Source organism: Thermobia domestica, chromosome 8, assembly GCF_964235325.1.
Source record: "Thermobia domestica chromosome 8, izTheDome1.hap1.1, whole genome shotgun sequence".
NCBI lineage: Eukaryota > Metazoa > Arthropoda > Insecta > Zygentoma > Lepismatidae > Thermobia > Thermobia domestica.
The window spans coordinates 261,877,205-261,893,826 of NC_137461.1; the positions used below are offsets into that span (position 1 = coordinate 261,877,205).

The following is a 16,622-nucleotide window of genomic DNA, read 5'->3' on the forward strand; positions in this document are numbered from 1 at the left end:
AAAGTGGGAAGAAACGGGACAACAGCGAGAAAACCCACGCACACGGTGTTTGTCCACCACAAAGCTAACTTTTTTTGGAGCGAGTTGGAATCAAACCAAGGATCTCGTGCACCAGAGGTGAACACTCTACCACTGAGCCATCGCAGTCCCAGGAGGTAAAGCCACGACGACATTTTACTTTGAGGGGAAAAGGCACAAAGCCAAAACTGAGAAATGTGTAAAATTCTCTGTAGGTTTGTAGGAGAGATGAGGGCTTTCCACACAAAGGTATCTGGTCGTCTTCCATATATTTATTGCATAACTGACCAAGCACTCCGAAGAGAACTCCGTAGCGTGCTACCAAAGTCTTCATGACGCTGAAAGGCCTCTGGTTGTGATAGGGAAAGTTCTTCTGACCCTGATATAGAATACGGAGACAAAAAGCAGTACAGAGCTACAATAATGGCCTCCCACTGTGACATCTTGACAACCTGGTCAACAACAATAGACTGCCAGAGCCATCTGCCGGCGAATGAAAGAAAGAGAAGATAGTATGCAGCACACACGGGCTGGCGCAGGTGTAAACGTTGCGCTCTTGTCTTCTTTCTTTATTAACCATTATTATTGGGAATTGATTGAATGTTGATGCGTGGTTTTGCTTTACGCGCTTCTGCAATGCATTTACAATAGCCGGAAGTTACAGTGTTGATAACTTAATAAGGAATGTAGTAAGAATAATAAACTTTGGCATAATATTCCAAAAAATATCCATTGTTAAAGTGAGTGATTCTCCTTTTCACTAATTTCAGCTCCCAGCTATAGGAGTAAGTTTCTAATCTCCGACAAAACACAAAATATTTTATAAAAATCTGAGTGTGTTTTATATATATTCGGAAAAATATGTTATTTAATAATAATGGGGAGTACGCTGCCTCTCATTATTGGCCCGTTTCAGCTGCAAACGATTGAAACGATTGGAAACTCTTAGAAAAAATTATACCATATTCGACAAAACTTTTTTTTTTTAATGAAAATTATCACAAATTTTTTAAATTTAAATCTTCGGGGGAAGGGGGTTAAAAGAGAGTCGTGATATTTGATTCACTTCAACTGCAATAGTGAAGATTATATGAGAATCTCAATACACAAATAAATGGCATCATATTGTGTTAAGGTGGATCACTAGGTGCTTTCGGTGGTATGCAGGCCCGTAGCCAGCCCGAAAATGTAGGGGGGAGGGGCGGTGAAAGTTAGGGAAGCCGATCAAAAAATATAGTTCATCATCATATTATAGTTCATTTGCAAGCCTACTGTGAACATTTTAGAGGGGGCCAGTAAAAATTTAGGGTGAGCCCGGCCCCCCTAGACCCCCCTGGATACGGGCCTGGTGCTATGCTAAACACTGAATAGAGCGGCATTGCCGGATAGTGTCGAATGTTTACTTATGTCAGATAATAAAGGAAGTAATCATGAAATTCTGCTTGGATACTTACTAGAGAAATTAATTTTCGACCCTTACCGTAATTCACAGCAAAGTACCACTTCTCGAACTGCAACGCTATCCTCTTATTGTGACTACCACAGTAAACGTGCAAATTTGGCAACAACGCATTATGGTGTTCTGCGCAAGTTTCTTCTCAAAATCTATTTCCTTAAATATAATTTAATATTTCAAAAAAATGAGAAACGTAACACGAAAAACGGTCAAACAATATATGTAATTCGTAATGAGTAATATAAGTAATATAAGTAATAAAGTAATATAAGTACTTTACACATACAAATAAACATTTTATAAAACTGAGCACTTCTATTATGATCTAGCAGCAAGTGACATCTTGTGTGCTCATTGTGAAACGAATCAAATATTTTCTTTTATTTGTTACCTTTTTCAATATCAGAAGACATTATCAAATGAATCAGTATCTTGTATTGTAGCTGAAACGTAACTCTATCTTATAGTACAATAATTATAATATGTAACGTTTCCATTGCGCAGTAGTTAAGGAAATGAACTAAAATATGTACTGACTTCCGGGTGATGATCCACCTTAAAATGGAATAATATTTGCGAAAGTTATCTTAGAACATACTTTTTGAACCTGGAATGGGGGAGGGACAGATAACTCTTTCTTTCTCAATTGATTTGAAATCCAAGTAGTGGGAATGATTGTGAAGCTCTACAAATGTACACCATATTCCTTTTTTTTTTTTTTTTTTTTTACGGAAGACATCTTTGATCTAGTGTTTAATCTGAGGTCGGGGGTAATCAATATCCCATTAGAGGGGTAAATTCGCCGCTAATTCTTGATTGATTTTAATCCCAAGCACAGAGAATTACGGAAAAGAGTCAAAGAAAATATACATAATGTTATATCAAAACCTAATACTGTCAGACGTGAAAATGTTCCTGCCCTTACGATCTAAAGAGCTCTCCTAGCGAGTGGAAACATATCATTATGAGCAGTGACAGCACTCGAGCGTTATGAATGTGGGACAGAAGTTGATGAAATGTCATTTTTTTTTTTTTCAGATATCGTGGATACAATGCCCATAAAATACACATAATATTATACTTCGTTCTGAAACAAAAAATGGCAAATTTAAAGTGCATTTTTTGTGCATATTTTGCCAATTTTCAGCTTTTAGGTTCTTTTATGTTTGGTCATTTTTTTGTCATTTTCTCTAAGTTTTGGTGATTTTCTTCGTCATTTTTGGTGCGTTTCGGTAAAGAATTATTATTTTGTGTCATTCTTTAGGTTTTGGCAATATGATCGAGACTTGCACCGAGGTAAACACATTTCCTTATAAGATGACAATTTACAAGCAGAAGAAAGAGAAACAGAAATTAGTCTTTGGTCTTATATTGTCAAGACAATGGTGGTGTACTGCAACCATATATAAGGTAAGTGGAAAAATTTGGAGTTTTCATTTTCATTAGCTATTTCCAAAAAATTTGTTACTTTTTCGACGGTCTGTGTGTTAGAGGAAAGAGGCAGCGCGTTTAGGAAGTTTCCTGCCCCTCCCCCAAATGTGTCCCTGGTTTTCACTTAATGATTTTTCATATACAATTTGTTAATTTCAAAAAATTACACGATTTACGCGGAGACATTATTTCTTTACATATATTTGCAGTAGTGCGCAAAAGATGCAAATACACCATGCAATATACTAGGCCGAGATGCGCGAATTATGTGCATTTTACGCTGATTGATTTGCTGCATTTGTCTTAATTATTCAATTGTTTTATTTATTTATTTATTTATTTATGTTGGTTACTTTCATTTAAAATCAAACTTACATATTTGAACTGAAGAAACAACCTTAGGTTTCCGGTATCGTGGACACTATGCTCATGATTTAGTATGTTGTACTCCTTTAACCCTTTCACTACCATTTTTTTTCGGAGTGAGAAACATTACCGTAATAAATGATTACTTTAAGTTGATCATCTTGTATTTTCAAGTATGGTACGTATATTGCCAGAAAAACAGTTGGGTCGTATTTAAGATTACAAATATTTTACATTTCGGCATCCTTTTCCAAATGACAGTATATGCACCACGTTCACGTCCATAACTGTCTATTTGATAATGTTAATAAGAATTCTGTGAACCATTAGCAGGCTTCTCTTTACCAGTGGAACATCGATTCATAGCAATAAAATGCGGTAAATTACCACGGGTCCTCTGAGAATGTATTGTGGGACATATGTCCCAGTGGTAGTGAAAGGGTTAAAGTTACAGTTATAAATTTAATCCTCAGTTTCATAATTTTTAGGTCAATTTTCACAAGGTTTAGGTCATATTCCCATGTTTTTAGGGTATTTTATACATTATGTAGACTCTATCTATATTTTTATAGTTCATGAACTTCCGCCCCCCTAGTTATAAGACAAATTCACCTCCCACTGGAGAACAAGCCCAAAATTTTGAATCCCACGGTATAACCAAAGCCCTGCAGAGTCCAATCCAAACCAGAAACCTTAGACTTATCCGAGAAGGCTTGAATACTGAGTGAATGACAATTGAGCCAATTAGTAGAAGCTTAGCTAACGCTCACTTCAATCAAGAGTCTTCATCCCGGCGAAATTAAAATACCGCTAATTTTAAGTAATTATGTGATATCTTCAAATAGATAAAAGATAATTGAAAAATGGAACAAGAGCGCCCTAGACAATATTATTTTGCGTGAGGTACCGTTATCACAAGTCACCTAGTGGCTTTCCGTTTTCAGCGGTTTAGAAACGCGAAAATAAATGCCGATTTTCAAAATGGCTCGAAATCGAAAGCAGATAAGTGAGTTGTGATAAGGGTTTCTCATGTAAAATAATATTGTCTAGGGCGCTATTGTTCCACATTTCGATTATCTTTTATCTATTTGAAGATATCAGATAATTACTGTAAAATTAGCGGTATTTTAATTTCGCCGGGATGAAGTGGAGTTTATCATACTTTTTCAGTGCCGAGACGAATTCCCAGAGTTTTGGAGATTGGTTACGCATAGGTATATGGCTATGAGCTTTCTATCTTGAATTTTGCAATTGATTCGATTGTGATCCAGCTTAGACGAGTAGCATAAATAGAAGTGCAGAACCTCTACATTCTGAGATGGAATTATGTTACATCCTTAGTTAATCTAAGTAGGCCTGTTTTGAGCTCTGCTTTGTAAGTATTGCCAAGACACTGCACGAAAGTAAAAGGAAAATTTCCCACTGCTTTGACAAATGAAATGAAACCTCTAGTTTAACGTCCGACGATTATTTCTTTTGGGTTAAAGAAGAAGGATGAGTAATGAAAGTCAATAATTATGACATAATCATGAAATAAAAATGTGGGAGAAAAATTAGAGAACTCCGAGAAAACACTTGAACAAGATATTGTCCACCACAAACTCATAGCCTGGGATCGAACCAGGAACCCTTCGCACCAGAGGTGAGCACTCTACCACTAAGCAACCATGTCCCTACCCCATTACTTTACTCATTTAATGGACAGTGTGTCTACAGACACACTCAATAAAAAATGCCATTTCACATTCAATTACGTAGATCGTTTTCAATAGACATATATATAGCATTTACAGCAACTTGATAGCCTATCTCAAACAGTTCCGGAGATATGAAAAGACGATGGTAAAATATATTATGTAGCTCAAAAAGGAGTATGAGGTGTGTTCGAAAAGTATCGAACCTTTTTTCCCGCGTAAACCAATGAAGCGCGGAATACTTTCTTCAGTGTAGATGTAGAGGGAACACTCATATGTAGTCGTGAATTTTTTCCCGCCTCTGAAAGCGTCAATCCCTGGCAGTCGGCCAACGAGTGAAAACGCGTAGTGTGCGCTCGTCGGATTTCAGTTTTTTTTTTTTTTTTTTTTTTTTTTGTAAAATGACAGAAAAACTTGAGCAGCGATATTGCATCAAATTTTGCCGAAAACTTGGCGATGCGCAAGTGAAAACCATTCAATCGGATCGAAACATTCGATTTTGAACGAGAATTCCAGCATGAAGAGAGTCCGCGAAATTTGATTCAGGTTTTCATCGCGAAACACAACAACATTCCTGCGTGTTGTCAGGCTCCGCACTCACCCGACATAGCTCCGTGCGACTTTTGGTTACTTCTCAAGCTCAAAATAGGCGTCTACCACTAAAAGGGAACCGATTTGAGTCAAGAGAAAACATCATGCGGAATTCGACTGCACGATTGCTCATCATTCCAAAAACTGCGTTCCAGAAATGTTTCCAACAATGCTGGGAGCGCTGGGAGAAATGTGTGTATTACCAAGGAGACTACTTTGAAGGGGATTAGTGTTTCGGATCTCCCAATCAATAAATGTATTTTTGCCAAGCAAAAGTTCGATACTTTTTGAACACTCCTCGTAGATGTGGGAACTTTTAAAAATAATTTTGCTTCTATAACCTTTATAACAATAGTTTTTGGAAGGTGTAATTACAAGTCCTCGAAAACACATGATTTCAAGCAGTATTGCAAACTTTTATCACTGTTTACTAAATTAATATCTCAGGGACGTTTGAGATATCAAATTGCTGTAAACGGCATTATGATCTTAAACTTACATTAAAAACCATCTACCTGTTTGGATATGGTACTTGCTATTTATATTCAAGTTCTTTGAGAAAAAGTCAAATTTTCAATCCCTTGTAACTAAGTTTCTACTTGTTCGAAATATGTCATATGCAGGCCCGTATCCACGGGGGTCTGGGGGGCCTCCCTCTTAAATTTTTACTGGCCCCCTAAAATTTTCATGGTAGGCTTGCAAATGAACTATATTATGGTGATGAATTATAATAGGGTATATGGTTGGATCGCCCCCCCTCTAACTTCTACTGCCCCCTACATTTTTGAACTGGCTACCTGCCTGGTCATATGACCCTCGTAGTATCCGACTCTTAGGTACTTTGGATATCTATTGCCTCGTCCGTCTCATTTACATTACTACTGTTGTAGAAGTCTCCAAAGCTTGGTTGTTTTTTCAATGTTTGTGATACTGTAGCGCAGTGGCGTAGGAAAGGGGGGCCCAGAGGGGCCGGGTCCCCCCAAAGAAGTCCGACAATGTACTTTGGTACTTTGATGTTTGTAATTTTTTATATATTTTTATGTTTACATATTTTTTTGTTTGTAATTTTTCTATGTGTATCTATAACAACACTTGCCCCCCCCCCCAAACACACATCCTGGCTACGCTACTGCTGTAGCGTAACACTGAATAATAAGTATAGGGCCTAGTACTTTAAGTTTTCGTTTAAGATGTAAAAGAGCGATTCAGAAACTAATGCCTAAAAGGTGATACCTTTATTTGTGTTCGGCAGATAGCACCGACAGAGGTATCAGTGGAAGCTTGCAATGTTAGCTACAAATGGTGGCATTGTTTTTCAACATAGTCCCTATTATCACTAAAAGGGAACCTATTTGAGTCAAGAGAAGACATCATGCGGAATGCGACAGCACGGTTGTTAAGCGTTGCCAAAATTGCAACACACTTGCGCCAACGCGAAACAAGGTTATCATGTCGTCGGTGAAGAATTGTAATGGCTGCTGGCTATACCATTGCCCACTGCAGCATCCACCTCCATGTCACAAGTGTAGCGTCGGCCCTTAATTGACCCTAAACTTTGAGAAAGAGCCAAAAGTCGCAGGGCGCAAGATCCGGACTATAGGCAGGATGAAGCAGAATATCAATAACACTTTGCCATCAGATCGGACAATTTTTTTTTTTTTTTTTTTGACGAGGAGAGGACATGTGGCGGTACTCCATCGACTAACTGTTCGTTTCCAGGTCGTAATGATGTATCCACGACTCTTCGCCGGCGATGAATGTTCTTAGGCGCACAACTTTCCGCAATCAGAAATTCAATGACAGCCCGCTATTTCAGCCGGACGTCACCACTGGATGCAATTGATTGTTTCATTACTCTGAAACAAGAAGAGAAAGCAAGTGCGCTGATTTCTCTGTAACTTTAAAGGGGACCCATTCAGATGTGTTTGGGTGCAGAAAGGGTCTAAGAAGGCACAGAGGATTTTAAGACAAATTGAATTCAAATAATGCAAAATATTGTATATTCATAAAAAATACATATCAAAAAATACATATTCATAAAAAATACATGAGGCCTATATGAGCATTGGGAAACCGGGGGCCCCGGCTCCCAGGATCGGCGCCCTTGAGAGATAGGAAGGTGAAATAAGTGGCATTCTATACTTTAAACATCAGTGCATTAATGATAAACAATTCAGAATGTTTGCAGTACTATTGGCCACCTTGGCTTGGAGGTATTACTTTCTGAATCACGCTCCTCGATTCAAAATAAGTATGTTAACCTAATGCCACTTGGAAAACATATCTTTATGTTAGGTTGTAACATTGTTAATCTAGTGGTATTGCAGAATATGTCAAACTTCTCCTCTTAATGACTTTCTATGAAATTTCAATGTTTTGTGTCTATTAGCATGAAACTTTACAAGAGCACATCAAGATATGAATGCAAAGCGTGTTTTCAACACGAATGGCTCTTTCACTGGATCCTAGCTACGCTATTGCCCCGTAGAGTTCTTTGTGAGCGCCTTGAAGAAGATCAGTGTTCATATTACTTTGTTTGTTTGTTTTTCATTATCCAGCATAATTTATAGGAGCAGGGTAAATTTAGAGGGAGTCGGAATCCCCGAATGTCCCTAAGTGAGGAACCTTTATACCAAACGATACAGTGGTAAGCAGACCGGTAGCCAGCCCAAAAATTTTTTGGGGGGGGGGTCGATCCAACCATATTATAGTTCATTTGCAAGCCTACCTTGAAAATTTTAGAGAGGAACAGCAAAAATTTAGGGGGCCCAGCCCCTAAATCCCCCATGGATACGGGCTTGCAGGGACGTACGCAGGGGGTGGGTCCTGGGGGTCTGGACCCCCGAAATTTCGACTTTTGTTTAAATTTAGCCTAATTTTAGGGGCAATTTTAGGAATTTTAATATAAAAATACCCTCATATTGAGTTTGGATCCCTCCCGAAATAAATTCCTGCGTACGCTACTGGGGCCTGGTGATAAGGACGCTCAGTAATTTGGCCGATAATTATTGTACAGTTTCCTACCCATATTCATTGCTTTACACCAAGAATATTGATATATTTATGCACACGAAAACTACATTATTTCTTTGATGTTCTTTTGTTACTATCCCGTCTTCCCCCTGCGACCCTTCAACATCACCTGAAGTTACGGTACTTTTTTTTTTTTCGGCACCACCTTCTCTGTTGAAGTTGTCTGCGTTAATCATTGTCAACCTGCTGTCAGTGTTTAAAATGACAATGGCCGTCTGATGAAGAGGCGGGGTTTGCCCCGACTGGCAAGCAGGTCGTACGTCATTCCATCGCTTGTTACTATGACAACCGTGACGTGTATTTGCGCGCCCTCTTGATTGAGTAGCTCTATTGGTAGGCCTTATATTTGACGTCACACACATATGTGTGTAAATCGTGACAAACTTCTTTCGCAATAGTAATAATAAAAAGTTATATATTTAGCTTTGTTTTGTTTGTCGTTATTTTTCTTTTTTTTTTTAAAGTTGCAAGTTTAATTACGTGTGTATGTATGATTAAAAAATATTCCACATTTAATTTTTTTAACAACCCACACATTGTAATATTTAGCACTTCTATTTGCCATATTAAAGAAATATACGAACTAACTACCGTACCTTGTGAGTTGTGGAATGGCTAGTCGTCTTATTCTCTGCTATTCAGAGCCACAGTGAGTCAGTGGTAGCGAGTTCACCTCTGGTGCGTGAGGTCCTAGGTTCGATGTCAGTACGGACCAAGAGAGGTTTCTGATAGATAAAAACCGTGTGCTTGGGTTTTTTGGAAGTTCTTCGGTTTCCACCCATTTTCTTCATTCAATAATTTCATTAATTATTATCATTACCTTTCCCCATAGCCTCGGAGAGTAAACGTGGGACATTAAAACAAACAGAAAGGAACTTTTAACCCCTTAATTAGCAATCATTGATAGCATTACAATTAAAATATTTATTTTGTTTTTATGGTTGAACCATGTCTTCCTGATCATAATTTCGTAATTTTTAAAGTAGTTTTGTATTTTGGTTACAAAATATTGGATGTTAATTATCAAAGCAACATTGCCATAAAATAGGTCTTATGTGTCGTTACTGAGCAGTATTAACCTATAATGAACAAATATCACAAGAATACTCTCAGTAATTAGCAGCACTTTCCTTGAAATATTTTCCTACAAAGCAAGAAACTACAAATAAAATAAAAAAAACTTTCGCGGAACGCAGGAGATAAAGCTTCTACAATACTAAATTTGACTATCCCCTGTTGACGAAGATTAGAAGTATCTAAAAAAAAAAAAAAAAAAAAAAAAAAGCGACTCGTAAATCATGTATATGAATATTGTATGAAAGCAATAATGCCAATTAAATGATCACTGAAGTTATAATTCGTTTGGATAACGCAATAGAATGCGATGTTGCTTGTAAACAACAGTATCAAATAAAGGGTTAAAACTGGATCCAACTATAGGGATTTCCACCAAAATGCGGAATTTAATATTTAAATTCAAAAATAAATGTAAAACATTAATATAAAATGACACTTAAAATATTTCTTCAAACACCTTTCGATAGTTGGAGGTATGGAAGAGAGAAATATCGTCCGAACCCTCTCGAAAACAAAACGGAAATTTATTGGTCCAAGTTGTCTCTGCAGTCCTATGCGTTTGCCTTTGACCAGCACAGATATTGTGAGAAACTGCATAATTATACGATATATACAGTGTGCGAATTGAAAAATTTTCCCAGGGGGGGATGAATTTCACCCATATGCGCACCCAGTCCTCCCCCCATATATATATATATATATATATATATATATATATATATATATATATATCAGTGGTGCCCACCCCCCCTTATGTCTATGACGCACCCCCCCCAATTGTCTATCCGTAGGTGTTCTTCCATGAAAAAATCATCTTTTCGATTAATTTTACCCCCCCTCATCAAACATATTTATATAGATTTTAACCCCCCCCCAAATATTTCAATGACGCAGTTTGCGTCATAGCCCCCCCTTGTGGGCACCCCTGTATATATATATATATATATATATATATACACTAACAAGTACAAAACAGTTGAGATGTGAGATCTTTCATATTTATTTAAGCTTCGCAGTAATCGGTATTGCGATGGAAGTTTTCAGAAATCCTTCTTTCCTTTCTACAGTATATAGATAGCCGGTGTGCTGCCCACAGTTGAAGCTGCCCATGCATTACCGGGGGGTACAAGATGAGCAGCCAAAAACTACCCCCCAATAAATCATATTGACATCCGCTTTTATTCTTTCCTTCTTGTGGAACCAGATATATTACCAAAAGGATACCGTCTTTTAAGTTGGTTTCAGGGTTGCCAGTAATATAAAGGTACGAGTAAGGGACAGGGTGATCATTCAGCGAGTTCAAGTAGTGCTTATACACAAAGATTACCCCCCAATAAATTATTTTGACAAACACATGTAGTAGCTCTTTCTTCTAAAAGGAGATGACTTTCACCAACAGGTGCCGTCTATGAATACCAGTTTTAAAGAAAACCGAAGATTGACAATAAAGCAGGAGGAAAGGATAAGGAAGTTTAGTTCTCCCTACCTGCTCACGCGGTCATCGGGTCTCTAGTTGGCGTCAAAAGACATAAACAAAGCTCTTTATTCGATTCACAGCCACACCCCTAAATTCTTCGACCTTTCTAGCCAATACGATTCCAGTGTCTAATGTCAAACTCTCATCAACTCCACGTGGAGTAACACTTCTTTGAGAAACTTTTGTGTATCCGTTTGTAATGAGTAACGTAAGTTACGAGGAGCAAAAGCCAACGAAGAGAATTATGAAAGTCAGCTCAAATAATTGTCATATTTCTTACCTGCTGCAATACTTACAGATTCATTGAAGCTATTATGTCTATTCCTTCTTGCGTTTCATGTTAATTTTGTCTGATTTTAAAGTAGGAAATTTTCCATAATATTATTGTAAATATATATTTGTTTTGTGGTTTTCTTTGTTTTGTTTCAGTTTCAAGGCGTGTTATTTTTTAAAACATTTCTTTTACCGAGAATTACTTTTTTTTTAAAAAAAATCCGATTTTAAAAAGTCAGTTATTATACAAGAATAGTTATTATTTATTACTTTATTTATCGTACTGTTTATTAATTTTTCTTTGTTTCTCTGCCTGCATTATGTTTTAAATAAATATTTTAGTAATGCTTATAAGAAAAAGAGACAAATGATTGGATAATGAACCAATTAGTTAAAATAGATACACATATTTTCCCAAGTTGTAGTTCATAAAATTACCTGTATGCTTATTCGAAGTGACTGCAAATTGCAAGGAATAACCAATGGAAATCATAACACCATTTCACTTTGAAATAAGTATAATAAGCTACCTGATTCTCGTTTTATTGGGTTGGATTATATATATATCTGAGTTTAGTGTCCCGTTCAGCAGCAAGGCTGTATGAGACGTGGATCTACAGCTTAACGTGGGATCCGGACCACATGAATTCCCGCTGAGAATCGAACCTGGGCCTCCCACCCCAAAGGTGCGTGTGCTATACACACGAGGGAGTTATTTCTAGTCTGGTATACACTAACGCACATATATATTATATATAGAGTGTGTTATGTATCCACATAATTAAAACAATACACAACTAGATAGATAGGTATGCAGAGAAGAAATATCCTGGCGATACAAGTAGTTGATGGAGAAATCATAACAAATTCCTTCAAATTGGAAGCATTTCATATGTCAATGGAATGAAAAAAAATCACTGATAGTGATCCATCTTTGAAAAAGACGAAATTCGCTGGGTTAAGTTATGACCCTTAAGCTCCTATTCTACAACTGCTTCAACTTCAAAAATGTTATTATTCCCCTTGTTTACCTTCATTTTCAACGAATTTAAACAGTTGGTTACTGAATTCTCTATGTCTGTGTGTCTGATATCTGCATTTTTTTTTTCCAATTTTGAGTCGTCCATTCCATAGAGCATCAAAAACTACCTAAAAGAAGTGATGACATTTTTTGCGTCACTCTTACCGTTTACAAGATATTGGAAGAAGTTCCGATTTCGGTAGATTTAAGGAGCCATATCTCGGGAACCTTAAGTGATAGTGAGATGATATTGGTGTTGATCAATACCTAAGAGAATGGTGAACATTTTGGTACCAAATAATAACCGATGGCCACTGGTTATATCTGCATTTTCAGTATATATACGGTGATAAAAATGTGACAGCTCTATATAGCTAATTCAATAGATCCCCTAATACGCAGGTTCCAAATATGTAAGTGTATTATCTATCGAATTTAAACAAATAAATTAAATATTAAATTTCATATAAATTTCGGAAAAAAATAATTCGTTCTAAGTTAGTTCTGGCAATAATCTTCGAGCATTCTCAACTGGTTAATGTTCCTGCGCAAACAGCAACTTGCATGTCTCTTCGCTACTCTCATTTTCATATCTTCATTCTCACCATCGTGGTTAATCTGAGTAAAAAATTATGATTAACTAAGCAATTCATCACCATCGCAATGCCGAACACGTATTTCAAACTTGGACCGTTTCCGATTTTGAAAACACTCCTCCGTACACTATAAGATATTATTACACCCTACCTTGTATATCACATCGTTATTAAAAAATCATATACAATACATTTTTTTAAGTAATAAGTTAAAACTTGCAATCACTCTTATTGAAACGTTCGAATTGCAAGCGGAGCGAGTAAAAAAAATTTTTTTAATCTATTTTTTTTGCAAACTGATAAATATATTGGTTTAATAGGACACCAATAAGTTTTTGGAATGACTCGTCATTTACTCATTTCCAGCGCTTTTTCTTTCTTGCTTGTTCGTCGCAACGTACTATCACCGCCCGGTGCGACCGCTCTTCTTGCCACCCTCTTTAGCTACGGCTCTGACAATGTACGAACTGCTTTATATATGTATATTATATATATATATATATATATATATATATATATATATATATATATATATATATATATAGATATAGATATAGATATATATATATATATATATATATATATATATATAGAGAGAGAGAGAGAGAGAGAGAGAGAGAGTTTTCAAAATAGCAGGATATTGAAGAATTTATTCGTGTTTTCATAATTACTAACAAATTTCAGTGAAAATATATATCCTATATCCTAGCACAGTGGTGAGCAAATTTTTGTGAGTCCAAAGAGAAAACTTTAGGTGGGTATATATATATATATATATATATATATATATATATATATATATATATATATATATATATATATATAAGGAACTTCTTGTAATAGTAAAACAATGTTATTAAACTCTGAAAGATTATGAACTAGATGGTGAATACATGAACATCCGAACCAAATAGAATATACTTACATTATTAATATTTATTTATAATAATTAAGGGTAAAAGTGAGGGGGAACGCGGGGAGATACCGTCCTCCGACCCTGAAAAAATATGTAGGGCGTCCCTCCAGTTCCTAAAAATTACAATGGGCAAAGATAGGCAAGGGGACGGCGCGACCTCATGCCGCTACCTACCATACCCCTACCTTTTCAGATCCGCTTTTACCCGTAATAACAATTAATACGATTATCAATAACACTCATGCAAAGATAATTTTATAATTAATGTCACGTATTTATGTATTGTTATAACGTATTAAATAATCTTAGTGAGTGCCTCATCATTACAAAACACTCATCCTCTGAAACACTCATCGCAGGTTTGACAACAGCGCGCTGATCACTAATTGGTTGCCAAAAGTTAGTTTAGCTGGCTCACTGTATGGTAACTAACTACAGTGAATATAAGTGTTGTCTACTGTAGGGATATGTATCTTTCTTTAACTTAGAAATATTTAGACATTTCTGGTAACCGTAGGGACATATGGACGGAATTTTATAAATTGGTGCGGAAGATAGGGATTTAAATAAAAACTTTGTGAGTGAAAATTAAATGCAATTAATCCTAATATTGGTAATAGTAATTGTTCAAGGTCACAGTGTTTCATACTAGAGATGGAGTGGGTCATTGGGTCGTGGGTCAACAGTATGTGACCTACTGAGACCCACCACCCATCATGACCCACTGCAACCCACCACTCACCATGACTCACTCTGATCCACCGACTCTCTGCATTATAGACAGCATCTTCTGAATACTGGTGAATTTGTCTACGTTTTACTTGCATGACCTTCATTTCCTTTCGTTTTTATTTGTTTCTGTTTACTTATTATACTTGAGATGAGTATATTTAAGTGAAAAAAGAACTTCAGGCATTTTTGGATATTGATATTTGTAATCGTAATAAAAGCAATAGGACTTATACTACTACTTGGCTTTTGAGAAACAGCGTGTGAGCTTTTAGAGGAGCTAAATACTGGAAATAATATTTTTTGAATTACTGTAATATATAAATTATTATAATAAAAATTTGAATGTAATTATGTGTGCCTAACCATCACGGCCAAATTGAAAAGTCAAATGAAATTACTTTTGGCTTAGGTCTTAATCAAAACTGGGATGGTATCACATAGCTTTTATTATAAAACACATCCTAAGGGGGTAGTGGGGATCCGATTTTTTGCGCAAAAAAAAAAATGAGTATCTGCTACGGATGGGCACGGGTGAGTTTTCTTTGAAACTCGACTCGACTCGAAACAGACATTTTTCAGCTCGACTCGAAAATTTCGTGCAACTCGATTCGAATTTGGGCCGTTTTGAGTCGAGTCGAGTCAAAATGAGCCAATTCGAGCTAAACCCTGTGTGTAGTTCCAAGTACTCTTTTCAAGTATCCTACAGAGACAAAATAATTATCAATTATGCTACTCCTACTACTACTTCTTATTATTATTATTATTATTATTATTATTATTATTATTATTATTATTATTATTATTATTATTATTATTATTATTATTATTATTATTATTATTATTATTAGAACAATACCATGTATAACCATGAAAGGTAGGCGGTTTGTATCTGAATAATGAAAACTAGTTGACTGTAGATCTCGGTCTTCGAAAGGTCTTCAGGAGGCAAAAACATCGGTCACGAGGTTCTGGGTTTGAGTTCCGGAGGAATAAGTATTCGGACTCGAGCGAAAAGTTGTTAAAAGTTATACGGCGCCGGCCAAAGATATTCAATACTGCTCGGCCTGGGTTTATGGTTGTCAACAGTTCGAACGGCTCGGCTCACAGCTCATTCATATCGAGCCGAACCGAGAAGTGACCTGAGCCAACAGCTCACCTAAATGAGCAGGCTCGAACCGATGGCTCACCCAAGCCGAACCAAACCGAGCTGATTGCTCACCCAACTGAGCCAGTTCGAGCCATCGACTCATTTGACCTGAGTCGAACCAAGCCGATGGACTCGTTTCAACGGAGCTAGCTAGAGCCGAGTCGGTGGCTCATCCCAACCTAGCTGGCTCGAACCATCGGCTCAGTCGATGGCTAGTCCCTACCGAGCCGATGGCTGATCACAATCGAGCCGGAGCGAGCAGCTCGCTCAGTTGAACCGAGCTGAGTCGGTTGACATCACTACCCGGATTGAGCTTCTGTTTGGGCTCAAACATTAGACCGTGCAGGTCTTAGCCTTGATGGTAAGAACTACATACTTATATTGGTGGTCATGACATTTGAGGCTGTCTCGTTATTAAAATCTATTGCCTCGTTATCAAGATGAGACGAGACGCACTAAAAGTTCCCCACAAGATGCACTAAAAGTACGAGACGAGGTGCATCCCTGTCGTGAACAACATTAAAAGTATTCCGCATTACTGTTTACATTCCTCATGGCTTTCGTTTTCCAGGCTAATCTGGCGATGATTTCAAAACGAGTTAAAACGAGCTGAACGAGCAAGCCATTTATCAAACTCGACTCGACTCGAAACTCGACCTCAAAACAGTGACTCGACTCAAGAAAATTGAATTTGACTCGACTCGAAACTCAAGTCGAGTTGAGTTATAGCTCGACTCGTGCCCATCCTTAAGTATCTCGCAAGTCCTTAAACTTACGGAGCTGAAATTCAGTGT

At 37.0% G+C, this 16,622-nt stretch overlaps 1 long non-coding RNA gene across 1 annotated transcript in view; it reads left to right on the top strand.

The window, feature by feature from the left end:
• Positions 1-16,622, top strand: part of LOC145693583 (uncharacterized) — a 287,226-nt gene that overhangs the window by 228,291 nt on the left and 42,313 nt on the right. Inside the window, exon 2 of the long non-coding RNA XR_014132809.1 lies at positions 2,739-2,884. This is a non-coding gene — a long non-coding RNA (uncharacterized LOC145693583). The remainder of the gene's footprint in view (positions 1-2,738; positions 2,885-16,622) is intronic.